Genomic DNA, 13,794 nt, shown 5'->3' with positions numbered 1-13,794 from the left:
AATAGTCTACATATAGCTAAGATTGGCCCATACTGGGATTTGCTTATTTTAACTGTTGTGTCATATTCTCCTAGGTCAACGTATCATGACTGACCAGTCTGGTTTCCTGTGGACGGCCTCTTGAATGGTGTCCAGGTGTCTGCTAATTTCCAGTGCTGTCTGAGCATTTTTTTTTTTTTAATGTTTTTTTACTTGGGGCTTAGTTGTGGCACATGAGGTGTTTGTTACGGTACACAGGCTTCTCTCTAGTTGTGGCCTGTGGGCTCCAGAGTGCACAGGCTCAGTAGTTGAGGTGCTTGAGCTTGGTTGTCTTGCAGCATGTGGGATCTCAGTTCCCCGACCAAGATCAAACCTTCGTCTCCTGCATTGGAAGGCAGATTCTTAACCACTGGACCACCAGGGAAATCCTTAGGCATTCTTATAAGTGGCTCTTGATTGTGCATGCAAGAGTTTCTCTGGAGTGTTTACCCGGAAATGGAATCACCGGGATTTTGAATATATGAATATTCAATTGTGAGAGATGACAGCAAGGTACTTTATGAAGTGGTTGCCCTAATTACACTCCACCAGCAACATGTACGATCCACATCCTCTCCAGCACTTGGTATGATTCGATTTAAAAGTGTTTTCCAGTTGACTGTGAAATTGTTCCCAGGCAAGATCTTGATTTGCGTTTCTTGATTGCTAATGATGCTGAACATCTTTGTTAATGCTGAGGTCTAAAATATATTCACCTATATTTCCTGCTAAGGTTTCTGAAGCTTTGTTTTTGACATTTAAGTCTATAATCTATCATCTTTGCATCATTAAGTTCGAAAGGATTATTCCTCTCATTGCTGCTGAAAATTTTTTAAGGTGGGTTTTTTGTTTGTTTTTGGTATTTAAGTCCTTAATCTGGAGTCGATTTTTGTGTAAAGAAGGATGGATTATGTAAACTGAGGCGCTTTTGTAGGGTAACAAGTGTAGGACAGCGGGGCAGGATGTTCCACTAGGACTCTTGAGTGTACTGGAAGTTGTTCACTGGTTATTGAGCTCAAATTCTGCTCCTCTCATGGACTGCTTTGTGATCTTCTACTTAATCTCTGTGATCCTTGGTTTCCTCATCTGTAAAATGAGAATTATAGCAAATACTGTCCTTGGGTGCCACAAGGAGTACATGAGACAAAGTATGCAGAAGAGCTTCCCACATTGTGGGTAAGCAACCTAACGAGCATTTATTGAGTATTTACTATGTGTCAGGTGAGGCCAAGCACTTTTAATGTGTTATTTACTCATTTAACCCCTGACCGCTCCACGAAGTCGATGGTATCTTCCACACTTTACAGGTGAGGAAACCGAGTCTCAGATAGGATGAGTGAGCCCCCTAAGGCACAATGCTGGCATGAGTCGGAGGACCTGAACCCTGGCAGCTGAACCACAGAGTCCTCATCCCTCAGCCATCATGCCATTGTGCTCAATCGTGTCCAGCTCTTTGCGACCCCATGGGCTGTAGCCCACCAGGCTCCTCTGTCCATGGGATTTTCCAGGTAAGGATACTGGAGTGGGTTGCCATGTCCTTCCCCAGGGGATCTTCCCACCCCAGGGATTGAACCCAGGACTTCTGCATTGGCAAGCGGATTCTTTACCACTGAGTCACCTGGGAAGACCATCCAACTGCATCACATTTCAAAGCCATTCCTTCTCTCCCTCACCCTCCGGAATCTAGTCCCTGGGCCTTGCTTCTCCCAGGCGGAAGGGTCTAGAAGTGGAGATGGGGGAGTAATAGGCAGTGGGGTTGACCCCTGATTCTCCTGTGGCCCCTGCCTTTGACTCTGAGGCTGAGGAGAGGCTGGGGAAGGAGTGGGGAGCCTGAGCCTCTTGCGGGGAAGTCCATCCATCCTCCCCTCCCCACACCAGAGGCAGTTGACCATCGCAGTGAAGATGAATCACCAGCCACAGAGTTCTCCCCAGTGTCATCCATTATTCACAGCTGCCATCCCAGGCATGGGGTGGCTTTGGGGTCAGGCAGGAATTATTCTCAAGGCCCAGCTCTTAGGGGCTTTTATCTACAGCTGAGCCTGACCACAAGCAACCTTATCCTCTCAATCTGACGGCTGGGGACTTTCCCCCCAGAGGGGCCTGAGACTCCAGCACAAGCTAAAAGGCCTGCGACCTGCTGACTGACAGGGCACTTGGGGCTGTGTTTGAGCCCAGCTCTGCCACTTTCCAGTTATCTTCTTGAGCCTCAGTTTCCTTATCTGTAAAATGGGAATAACTAGCCCCACTTTGTTAATAGATTTAGAAATTATTACAGCTAGAGGCATGGGTACTAGAGTTGACCACCAGAGTTGCTATTGTGACATTTGCCCTTTCAATGATTGTCTCTCAGGCCTTTCTGGGGACGCACAGATGATGTGACCCTTTAAAGTTCACCTCATAATTTTTTAAAAATTTTACTTAAATATAATTGATTTATAATGTGTTAATTCCTGCTGTACAGCCAAGTGATTCAGTGGTATCACTGATATCAAAGTGATTCAGCGAAGATAGATATGTGTATACATATGTGTTCTTTTCATATTCTTTTCCATTCTGGTTTATCACAGGATATTGAACCTAGTTCCATGCACTATACAGCAGGACCTTGTTGTTTATCCATTCTATATATAATAGTTTGCATCTGCTAATCCCAAACTCCCAATCCTTCCCTCCCGAACCCACTTCCACCTTGGCAACCACAAGTCTGAGCCTCATATCTGTGAGCCTGTTCCTGTCTTGTAGATATGTTCATTTGTGTTGTATTTTAGATTCTACATATAAGTGGTATAATATGATGCTGTTTTTCTCTTTCTGACTTCTTTCACTTAGTATGATAATCTCTAGGTCTGTCCATGTTGCTGCAAATGACATTATTTCATTCTCTTTTATGGCTAGTAGTATTCATATATATATATGTATGTATGTATACACACCATATCTTCTTTATCTATTCATCTGTCGGTAGATGTTTAGGTCGTTTCCGTGTCCTGGCTGTTGTGAATAACGCTGCTGTGGACATAGGGATACATGCATCTTTTCAAATTAGAGTTTTGTCTAGATATGTACACAGGCATGGGATTGCTGGATCACATGACAACTCTATTTTTACTTTTTCACCAACTAATTCTTATTTGTAGCCAAGGTTGAAACCATTGTCTTCACCTTGGAATTCTTAAGAGTGATCTCTCAGCAGATAAAGTTCAATGAAGAAATAAAAAATTTGGGAGGGGGTGCCTATAATGCTGTAATTCTCAACCTGTGGCTCCTCAGTGTCATCTGGGAACTTGTTAGAAATGCTTGTCCTTCCCCGCCCAAGCCTGCTGGGTCAGGAACTCTGGGGGTGGAGCCTAGTGGGTTGTCTTTCAACAGCTACTCCAGGCAGGTCTGGTGCATGCACAAGTGTGAAGCCCATCGCTCCCTCTCCCATTTGCTTGCTTTGTTGACACAAGTTGCCATGTCGTGAGCTTCCACGTTGGAGGGCCCCTGTAACAAGGAACGGAGTGCTGCCAACATGTACTGAGGGAACTTGGGAGCTGGTCCTTCCCCAGTTATGCCTGCAGGTGAGACCACAGCCCCACCGACACTTAGATTGCAGTGAGAAACGCTGAGCTGGAAGAATTCTCATTCAGATTCCTGCCCAACAAAAACTATGGGATAGTAAATATTTGTTGTTTTAAGCTGCTCTGTTTTGTGGAAATTCATTTTGCAGCAAATAGGTAACAAATGTGGTGAATATTGGCAAGAAGGAGAGAGTGGGTGGGTGGGAGGAATAGAAGGATATACTGGAGTAATCTAAAGCCTACATGAAAGGGGTTTAAGGGACTTCCCTGGAGGCTCAGTGGTTAAGAATCCACCTTCCAATGCAGGGGATGTGGATTTGATCCCTGGTTGGGCAACTACGATCCCACACACCAACTAAGCTGAAATGCCACAGCTATTGAATCCGTGTGCCATAATGAAGGCCCAGCAGCACAGCCAAAAAATAAAAATAATAAAAAAAATTTTTAAAGGGTTAAGGACCTACTGTATAGCACAGGGAACTCTGCTTGATATTCTGTAATAACCTCAATATGAAAATAACTTCAAAAAGAGTAGATACATATATATATACAACTGAATCACTTTGCTGTACACCCAAAACCAATGCAACATTGTTCCTCAACTATATTACAATATAAAGCTAAAAAAAATTTTTAAGGATTTAAGAGACATGTAAGCTTATTTCAATGTGCAGACCTTGTTTGGATCCTGACTGGACATATTAACTGTCTTGTTTTACGCTGATATTTGGGGAATGCGAACACCAAGGGAATCCTGGATGATATTAAGCTGTTATTGTTCATTTTATTGGGTGTGATAGTGGTTCAGTGCTTATGTTTTCAAAACGAGGCTCTGTCTCTGAGAGAAACATGTTGAACTAGTTACAGATGAAGTGATCCTCTGTTGAGCAATTGCTTTAAAATAATCAGGGTGGGGAGGGGGTAGATGTGAAAGAAAAGGAACCGATGGTTGTTGAGGGGAGGGGGCAGTGCGTGGAGGTTCCTTTTAGTCTTCTCTGTGTTTTGTATATGTTTGAAATTTTTCACAGTAAAAAGTTAAAAAGAAATGACATGAGTCCAATGTGCCCACTGTACAGATGGACAGAAGAAACCCCAGAAGCAGGAGGAGGATTGGAGGGAATGGGGGAGTAGGGACTCTCTGGTTGTTGACAATGGGGGTCTGTCCCTGGGCCTGGCCTCCCGCCTTGGTGCTTGTGTAGGAGACCCGAGCCTGGGGCGTGGAGAGGACTCTCCCCCATCATCCGAGACTTGCCTTTCTGGCAGTTTGTAGCTGACATACTAAGCCATCTGAGTCCATACCTGTGAGAGGCATCTTTTATTGTTTGCTTGGCCACCCTCCGCAGCTTCTGGAATCTTAGTTCTCCAACCAAGGATTGAACTGGGGCCACTGCGGTGAAAGAGCAGAGTCCTAACCACTGGACCATGAAGTTCCTGAGGGCTGTCTTTCAAGTGTATAAGGGTGATGATTTTTTCTCTTAATATATTAAGTCGTCACAGAGGAAGTGTTTCATTGTGTTTTATTCATTTATTTTTGTATTTTATTTTAGATTTCTCTCCTTTTGTAAAAGAAGATACTTGTTCATTGTAGACTCAGAGGGAATACAATGCAAAGACAGTACCCTTCCTCTTGTCTTCCAGTCACCTCCCAAAGACAACTATTTAAATAATTTTTCAACAGATACATACTTTTAAAATTTAATTTTGGTCACACCCACAGCATGTGGGATCTTAGTGCCCCAATCAGGGATTGAACCCACACTGCCTGCATTGGAAGCACAGAGTCTTAACCACTGGACCACCTATTCAACAGATATATATTTATGACGCACCTACTATAAGCCAGAAAGGCACTGTGTCAGGCACTAATGAGAGCTGCATGTGAAATTTAAAATTTTCCAAGAGTCCCATTTAAAAAGTAAAAAGAAACAGGTGAAATTAATTTTAATAATACATTTCTTTAACCCAGTATATCCAAAGCCATTATATGGAATCAATGCAAAAATTATTAATGAAGTTTTAATGACCTTTTCATAGTGTATTAGTTAGCTCAGGCTGCAGTAACAAAATACCACAGGTAGGGTGGCTTAAATTTATTTTCTCACGGTTCTGGAGGCTGTAAGTCCAAGATCAAGGTGCTGGCAGGGTTGGTTTCTTCTGAGGCTTCTCTCCTTGGCTTGTGGATAGCCACCTCTGAGCCTCAGTTTCTCCATCTGTAGCATGGGCTTGGTGAGATCTGATTGAAAGGGAGGCAGGTGTAAGAAAACAAGATTGTTTCTGAGCAGAGGTGATGCCTCCCAGGGCTCCCTGGTCCCCAGTGCTCTGAAGAAAATCCTCCCACACTGCCCTGGGCTCCTGCCAGGCCCTGACCTTGCTGCTCTGGCCCCAGAGAAAAGGGGTTGGAGCCTGTGAGCAGGTCTCTGGCAGGTCCTGACCTGTCCTGGCGGGGAGACCGGAGGGGAGTGAGGCAGGAAGGCAGCTCTGAGTCCTGAGCCCCTCCATCTGCCCTTGTATCCTCTGCCCCCGCCTCCCGCAGGGATACTCAGCCACCACAGTTCCCTGACCCTTCCTGTCTCAGGGCCTTTGCACAGGCTGTTCGCACTACTGGCATTCCCTCCTGCCTCTTTTCAGACTTCTACTTACTGTTCAAATCCTGAGAAGCTCTTCCTGAAGTCCTGCTCTGTGGTCGCTGCCCAGCCCGGGTCTCACTGTAGTGTGTGGTCCCCAACAGGCTAAGCCCCCTGAGGTCTAGGATCAGATCTCTGCCAACTTGGTAGCCCAGTGACAGTGGATTCCCAGCAAATGGTTGTTGAGAACAAGTGCATGAAGGCACAAGCATGTCTCTGCTCCATTCAGACTTTGATACTCCACACGCGGTGCTAGGAGGGGCCGGTAAGAGAAGGTTCCCACCCCCAACGCTGCTCAGTCTAAGGGGAGGCAGACATGAAACAGATAATTATATAGTCACTCCGAGCAGTCCCTGGAGGCAAATATAGAGCCAATGAGTATGTAGAGGGAGATGCCACCTTGACAGGGACCTGAGGTTTCCTGGAAGACATGATGTTTGAGACTTGATCTGAAAGCTGAGCAAATAATTAATCCGACAAAGAGAGGCAGAAAGATCTTTCCAGGCAGAGGGGACCACATATGCAAAGGCCCAGTGGTCAAGAAACACCTAGAGGGGAGTATGTGAGAGATGCCATGGGTTGAGGTTGGGGTGGGAAGGTCAGGTCACATGGAGGGTGGCTGAACTTGATCCGCAGAGCAGTGTGAGGACACGAAAGGGTTTTGTCATCCCTGGGAAGATGGGACCCAAATTAAATTGGAAAGAGCTAGCTGTTTCTACCACATGAAAAACAAATCAGAGGGGCCAGGAAGGCAGGGAGGAGACCCCTGCAGTTCTTGAAGGACTTGGACTAAGGCAGGGATAGATAGATGTGGACAGGCGTGGAGGATTTTTAGCAAAGAGCCAGACTACAGGCCCAGCCACGGGGGCAGTCTGCAGAGAGAGCAAAGTGGGGATTCGGAGGGAGGGGTGGTGTCCTGCCCTAAGCAGGACCTGGCCTGCTGGGAGCAGCCTGTTCTCAGGAGGAGGGTCTGATGAGCCTCTGGGGCCCTGGCCACCAACCAGCCAAGAATCCCCTGGCCAAAGACACGGGCCTGGGGACAGGAGGGATGCTAATCCTGTCTCCAGGGATGACACATTCCAGCAGACAAGTCTTCTACATCCTTTGGGCCCCGCCCTGCCCTGGAGTTGCTGTGTGACCATCTCTGGGCCTTGCCTGCCCTCCTGCTGAGAGCCAGAGGCTCATCTACTTCCTTGGGGGTCAAAGACTCCCGGTGGTCCCCTCCCAGGAAGCCTCCACCCAGGTTCAGCCAAACCCCACCCCTGGGAATGTTCATTAGACCAGTGGTCCTCAGCCTGTTTGGGACCAGACACCAGTTTTGTGGAAGACAATTTTTCCATAGTGGGGTGTGTGTGTGTGTGTGTGTCCATAGTGGGTGTGTGTGTGTGTGTGTGTGTTCCATAGTGGGGTGTGTGTGTGTGTGTGTGTTCCATAGTGGGGTGTGTGTGTGTGTGTGTGTGTGTGTGTGTGTGTGTGTGGTTTCTTGATGATTTGAGAGCATGACATGTATTGTGCACTTTATTTCTTTTATTATTACGTCAGCTCCACCTCGGATCATCAGGCATTGGGTCCCAGAGGTTGGGGACCCCTGCATTAGACCACTCAGGATGCACATGCCAAGTCCTGGGGACAGAGTATGAACAAGGGGACAAGATGCCTGCCCACGGGGGGCTGACCGTCTAGAGGGGGAGGAGGGAAACACGAAGACACATTGATAAGTACGTTATGAAATATAATTTTAGAGCCAGATAAATGCTCTAGGGAGTGATGTGATGGAGACTAATGGAAGGGTGGGCTAGGGTTTGTGTGAGAGAGGAGGTCAGGGCAGCACATGCTCTGAGGATGCAGAGAAGCCTGTCAAGGAAAAGCATTGTAGGCGGGGGAACAGTCAAGGCAAAGGTGTGAGGTGGGATGGCAGAGAACAGGGAGGTGGGGAGGGGAAGATGTGGTGAAGGAGGGGCCCAAGGGGTGGACCAGGGGTGGGCGGCCCTGCGGAGCACATCACCTGGGGAGGCCTGGCCGGGGTGAGACCGGGCGATGGGCTTCGTTCCCCAGCAGAATCTCCCTTCTCGCTCAGCTGGAAACCCCCTCCCCCGGAGTTCCCTATTTTAGCCCTTTCTAGCCTCTCTGCCTCCTTCACCCCCATGACAGTTACTCCCTGGGCTGGAATTTCCCCAAGATGTGCAGTCAGGGAGGGGAAATAACACCCATCGTTGTCAAGGCCATTAGTGCTGGGACCTCCTAACCGAGCGCCCTGGCCCCAGGCCCCTACTGGGTGCGCCGTGACCTGGCCCCACAGCTGCTCACAAAGGGACCCTTCAGGTTTTACAGGCCCCATTCTACAGACCAGGAGACCCAGACGCAGTGTGACTCGCTCTCGGCCATGCCGCCCGAAGGCAGGAGCCAAGATTTGAACTCAGCTCAGTCTCATCCTGAAAGTGTTAGTCGCTCAGTCGTGTCCGACTCACTGTGAGCCGGGTGGACCTGTTGCCCACCAGGCTCCTCTGTCCATGCGGATTCTCCAGGGCAGAATACTGGAGTGGGTGCTTGTTCCTTTCTCCAGGGGCTCTTCTTAACCCAGGGATCGAACCCCGGCCTCCTCCATAGAGGGCAGACTCTTTATCATCTGAGCCACTAGGGACGCCCCAGTCTCATCCCGAAGGTTGGGCAGAGCCTACTCAAGTCTCGCGAGAGTTTCAGGATCACAGGAGATCCAGATTCCTCCGCCAGTTTCCCTACCTGCTTCGCTTCACTGCCGCCATGTGGGTAAGTGTTGCCGCCAGTTTCCCAGTTGCTGAAGCAGACACCCCAGAGTCATTCTGAGCCCCTGGCTGCCCTTCTCTGCCAAGGGCTGGTCACGAAATGCCCTTTATGGGCTCTGTTGCAGCTTTAACACCCAGCATATCTGACTAGTGGTTCTCTTTCCCTGAGACAAGAAAAAAAAAAAAGAGGAAATTAAATTGTGGCCGGTTATCATTGATCTAGAGAAAGCCGCACAAAGGTCTGTGGTCACCTTTTTCTAAAGATACACTTCACACGATTGCGCTAAGTGCAGTGGGTAGGCGACCAGGCCAGCCGGCTGATCTCTGGTGTCCCTAAAATATACTTCAGGGCCCCGCGGCTGACTGCGCCCACCCCAGAGGGGCTCTGGGGAGGTGGGGGCGTCCACAGCCCACCCCTTCTGCCGGAGGAGAAGTCATAGACGGCTCCGGGCCACTGCTGCCCCTCCTTGAAGCCGTGTCCTCTTTGGGGGCAACAATCTGAAACTGATTGTGGTGATGGGTGCATAACCTAATGAAGACACAAAACCACTGAACGGTACTCTTTAATGGGGAATCGCATAGTATGTGAATTACAACTCAATGTATCTAGTTAAAAAAAGAAAAAATAACAACAAACACAGGTATTCTGTGTCGGCCCAGAGTGGGTTCAGGTCTGCTCAGACAAATGAAATGTGGAAAAAAAAATCATGAGAACATTCAAGTTTTATCTGAAAGCAACAGAGCTAACACTTCTTTTAAAAAAAAAAAAATTATTTATTACTTTGCTGCACCAGGTCGTAGTTGAGGCATGTGGGATCTTCCATCCTTCTTGCAGCACTTGGGATCTGTAGTTTCGGCGCTGGAACTCTTGGTTGCGGCATGTGGGATCTAGATCCCCCACCGGGGATCAAACCCAGGCCCCCTGCATTGGGAGCATGGAGTCTTAGCCGCTGGACCACCAGGGAAGTCCTCAGAGCTAGCGTTTCTTTAGTGCGGGTGATATGCTGGTTAACTCCTCTGACTGTCACCACAATTCTATCAGGAAGACTTTATTACACTGCCACCTTTGACAGTTGGAACTGAGGCACACAGTGGGACTGTGACTGGCCAAGCTCACACACAAAGAAGTGTCCGAGCAAAGTTTGAACCCCACAGTCTAGCTCCAGTACTCTTACATCTGCTTCTGATACAGACGAGTAAAGAGGACAATGGTATAACCATCAAGTGTCCCCCAGCTCAGGAGTTGCCCCTCGAGTTCTTACCAGCACTAGTTAAACCACAGGCTAGTCTGGTTCCAGACACCCTGTGATACTGTGAAGACTATCTTTTTTAAAAAAATGCCTAATTGAAGTGTAGTTGATTTACAACGGTATGTTAGTTTGAGGTGTACAGCAAAGTGATTTAGTTAGACATACATGTGTATCTATTTTTTAAAGATTATTTTCCCATGTGAAAGTGAAAGTGAGGTTGTGTCCAACTCTTTTGCGACCCCGTGGACTGTAGCTCGCCAGGCTCCTCTGTCCATGGGATTTTCCAGGCAAATGTACTGAAGTGGGTTGCTGTTTCCTTCTCCCATATAGATTAATATAAAATACTGAGTATAGTTCCCTGTGCTATACATTAGATCCTTGTTTATCTGCATGCATGGGTGCTAAGTCGCTTCAGTCATGTCCTACTTTTTGTGACCCTGTTGGTTGTAGCATACCAGGCTCCTCTGTCCATGGGATTCTCCAGGCAAGAATACTGGAGTAGGTTGCTATGCCCTCCTCCAGGGGCTCTTCCCGACCCAGGGATCAAACCCACATCTCTTATATGTGGTAAGGAAGTTTCCTTACCACTAGTGCCACACCATCAGTATATATATGTTCATGAAAGTGAATGTGTTAGTCACTCAGTCATGTCTGACTCTTTGTGACCCCATGGACTGTAACCTGCTAGGCTCCTCTGTCCATAGAATTCTCCAGGCAGGAATACTGGATCGGGTTGCCATTTCCTTCTCCAAGGGATATTCCCATCCTAAGGATAAAACCAGGGTCTCCTGCATCGCAGGCAGATTCTTTACCATCTGAGCCTCCAGGGAAGCCTGTATATGTTAATACCAAACTTTTAATTTATCTCTCTTTTTCTCTTTTGGGAACAGTAAGTTTGTTTTCTATGTGTGTGGGTCTATTTCTGTTTCTGCATTTAAGTTCATCTGTATCAGATTTTTTTTGATTCCACACATAAGCAACATCATATGATATTTGTCTTTGACTTAGTATAATAATCTCTATGTCCATCTATGTTGCTGCAGATGGTATATTTCATTCTTTTTAATGGCCAAATGGTATTCCATCATGTATATGTACCACATCTTTATCCATTCATCTGTCAATGGACCCTTAGGGTGCTTCCATGTCTTGGGTATTGTCTGCAGTGAACATTGGGGTGAATGTATCTTTTTGAATTACACTTGGGAAGCTCTTGTCATCATAGTGTTTCTCTGGATGTATGCCCAGGAGTGGGATTGCAGGATCTTCAGTTAGCACTATCTGAGAATGAGATGGTTGGATGGCATCACTGACTCAAAGGACATGAGTTTGGGCAGGCTCCGGGAGTTGGTGATGGAGAGGGGGGCCTGGCGTGCTGCAGTCCATGGGGTTGCAAAGAGTCAGACATGACTGTATGACTGAACTGATACTGATACTGATTTTTAGTTTTTTAAAGGAACCTCCATATCATTTGAGAAAAGTGCAACTTCCACTACATCATCTTGTTTCAGCCCTATCCGCCCCCCACCCCACTCACTTCCCCGCCTGCCTCCTGCTGGGTTCTTTTATCATGAATCATATTGTCATTTCATTCATAAAGTTCTTTAGAATGTACCTCTGTGATAGGAACTGTCTCAAATAACCACATTTTCATTTAATTGCCACTTTCACACCTATAAGAAGTTCACAATTGTGTGATATCCTCTCAAATCCCATCTCCACCTGCTGCCCCCTGTTGTTTCCTAAATGTGTTTAAGGGCTAGTTGGTTCAAATCCAGAGGCAAAATCTGTACATTGCATTTGGCTGGTGTTTCTCTTAAATCCCTTGTAAGCTATAACAATTCTCTCTTTTGTATTTCCTTGCCTTTTAGTTGTTGCAGAAAGTGTGAGATCCTTCCTCTTAAGCATTGATTTGCTGCCTCTTAAATGGCCTCCAGCAGAAATTCGAGGGCTGGGGGGTAGGGGGTGAAGGGGACAGGAGATGGTGGGGGCTTGGCCCAGCCTCCAGGCCTTGTGCAGAGCCTGTATTTCCATCTTACAGGTTATCTGAAATGAAATAAAATCAGGCCTGGGTAGAAAAGGGAGGCTCATTGATGTTGGCAGCAACTGTGCTAAGTCACTTCAGTCATGTCTGATTCTTTGTGACCCTAAAGACTGTAGCCCGCCAGGCTCCTCTGTCCATGGGATTCTCTAGGCAAGAATACTGGAGTGGGTGCCTCCTTTGGGGGATCCCGACCTAGAAGATTGAACCTGCATCTCTTATGTCTTCTGCATTGGCAAGCGGGTTCTTTACCACTAGTGCCACCTGGGAAGCCCTGACAGCAACTAAATATGTTCATTTGTCACAAATGGTGTCCATCCCACCTTCAAAGCATAAATGGAACATGCCCTTTCTCTCTTGCAGTGGATTGGAGGAGGTGAGGGGGGAAGCAGGGCTGGGGTGCTGGGAGGCTCCCACAGTCCAGGTGAGAGCTGATGATGTCCTGGGCCAGGGTCGTGGCTTAAGTGAAGAGGGGACAGATTCCAGGAGTATTCTGGAGGTCTAGTTGGTCTGGCGCAGTGACCACGAAGGGCAGGAGGTGTCCAGGGTGCTTTATTTATCTTTAAATTTTTTGGCCTCACCCTGAGGCATGTGGCATTTTAGTTCCCCAACCAGGAATCAAACCTGCACCCCGTGAATTAGAAGGCAAAGTCTCAACCACTGGACCACCAGGGAAGTTCCCGGAGTGCTTTGGACAGCAGACTCCTTTCTCTCTAGGGGAAAGCAGCCTTCCTGCCTCGGGCTCATGTGCACCGACCCCCTCCTCCCAGCTCCCAGCTGCAGCTGGGGAGATGAAACACACCGAAATGAGGGTGACTCATTGCTCAGGAAGGACCACCCGCACCCCACGCTCAGCCTTCCGAAGAGAAGGAGCCAATAGCGGAAAGAGAGGGGGTGGGACAAGGGCATGGATGCCAGAATCAGCTGCTTCCATTGCCGTGAGCTTGGACAGCTCAATACCTCTCTGAGCCTCAGTTTCCCCATCTGGGCAATGGGATGCCCATTCCTACCTGGGTGTTGGAGAAATTTAACGGTGAGCTGCTCTTAAGTGGTGATCTTGAGGAAGAGAGCCCAGGTGGCCCCAGGAGAGACAGGAGGATGTGAGGACGGACTGGTGGGGAGGCTAAGCATGTTGGGAGCACGGTCTGCAGCTGATGAGGGTATGAGGCCAGACACCTCCCAACTGGTCCTTGAGGCCCACTAGGGTCAGCCTCTGAGCACCCTGGTTATAGGCAAAGCAGAACTAATGAGGGGGAAGTGATTGGGGTGCCATTTGTGGTTCTGCCAAGCTTTGGGCCGTTTCCTTTAAATATATATATATATTTTTTTTAACGTGGACCATTTTTTCAAAGTCATTTTGTTGTTTAGTTGCTAAGCCGTGTCCGACTCTGTGATCCCATGGACTGTAGCCCACCAGGCTCCTCTGTTCATGGGATTTCCTAGGCAAGAATACTGGAGTGGGTTGCCATTTCCTTCTCCAGGGGAATCTTTCTGACCCAGGGATTGAACCCAGGTCTCCCGCACTGCAGGCAGCTTATT

At 47.7% G+C, this 13,794-nt stretch overlaps 1 long non-coding RNA gene across 1 annotated transcript; it reads right to left on the bottom strand.

The window, feature by feature from the left end:
• Nucleotides 1-5,501: 5,501 nt before the first annotated feature.
• LOC139032786 (uncharacterized) lies at nucleotides 5,502-9,153 on the bottom strand. Its single transcript, XR_011485389.1, has 2 exons — nucleotides 8,942-9,153; nucleotides 5,502-5,811 (listed from the first exon to the last, which is right to left on the bottom strand). It is a non-coding gene; the product is annotated as an uncharacterized lncRNA (long non-coding RNA).
• Nucleotides 9,154-13,794: the final 4,641 nt, after the last annotated feature.

The sequence above is a fragment of the Odocoileus virginianus genome, chromosome 33 (genome assembly GCF_023699985.2).
Source record: "Odocoileus virginianus isolate 20LAN1187 ecotype Illinois chromosome 33, Ovbor_1.2, whole genome shotgun sequence".
Taxonomy (NCBI): Eukaryota; Metazoa; Chordata; class Mammalia; order Artiodactyla; family Cervidae; genus Odocoileus; species Odocoileus virginianus.
This window is presented reverse-complemented; position numbering and strand designations above follow the sequence as displayed.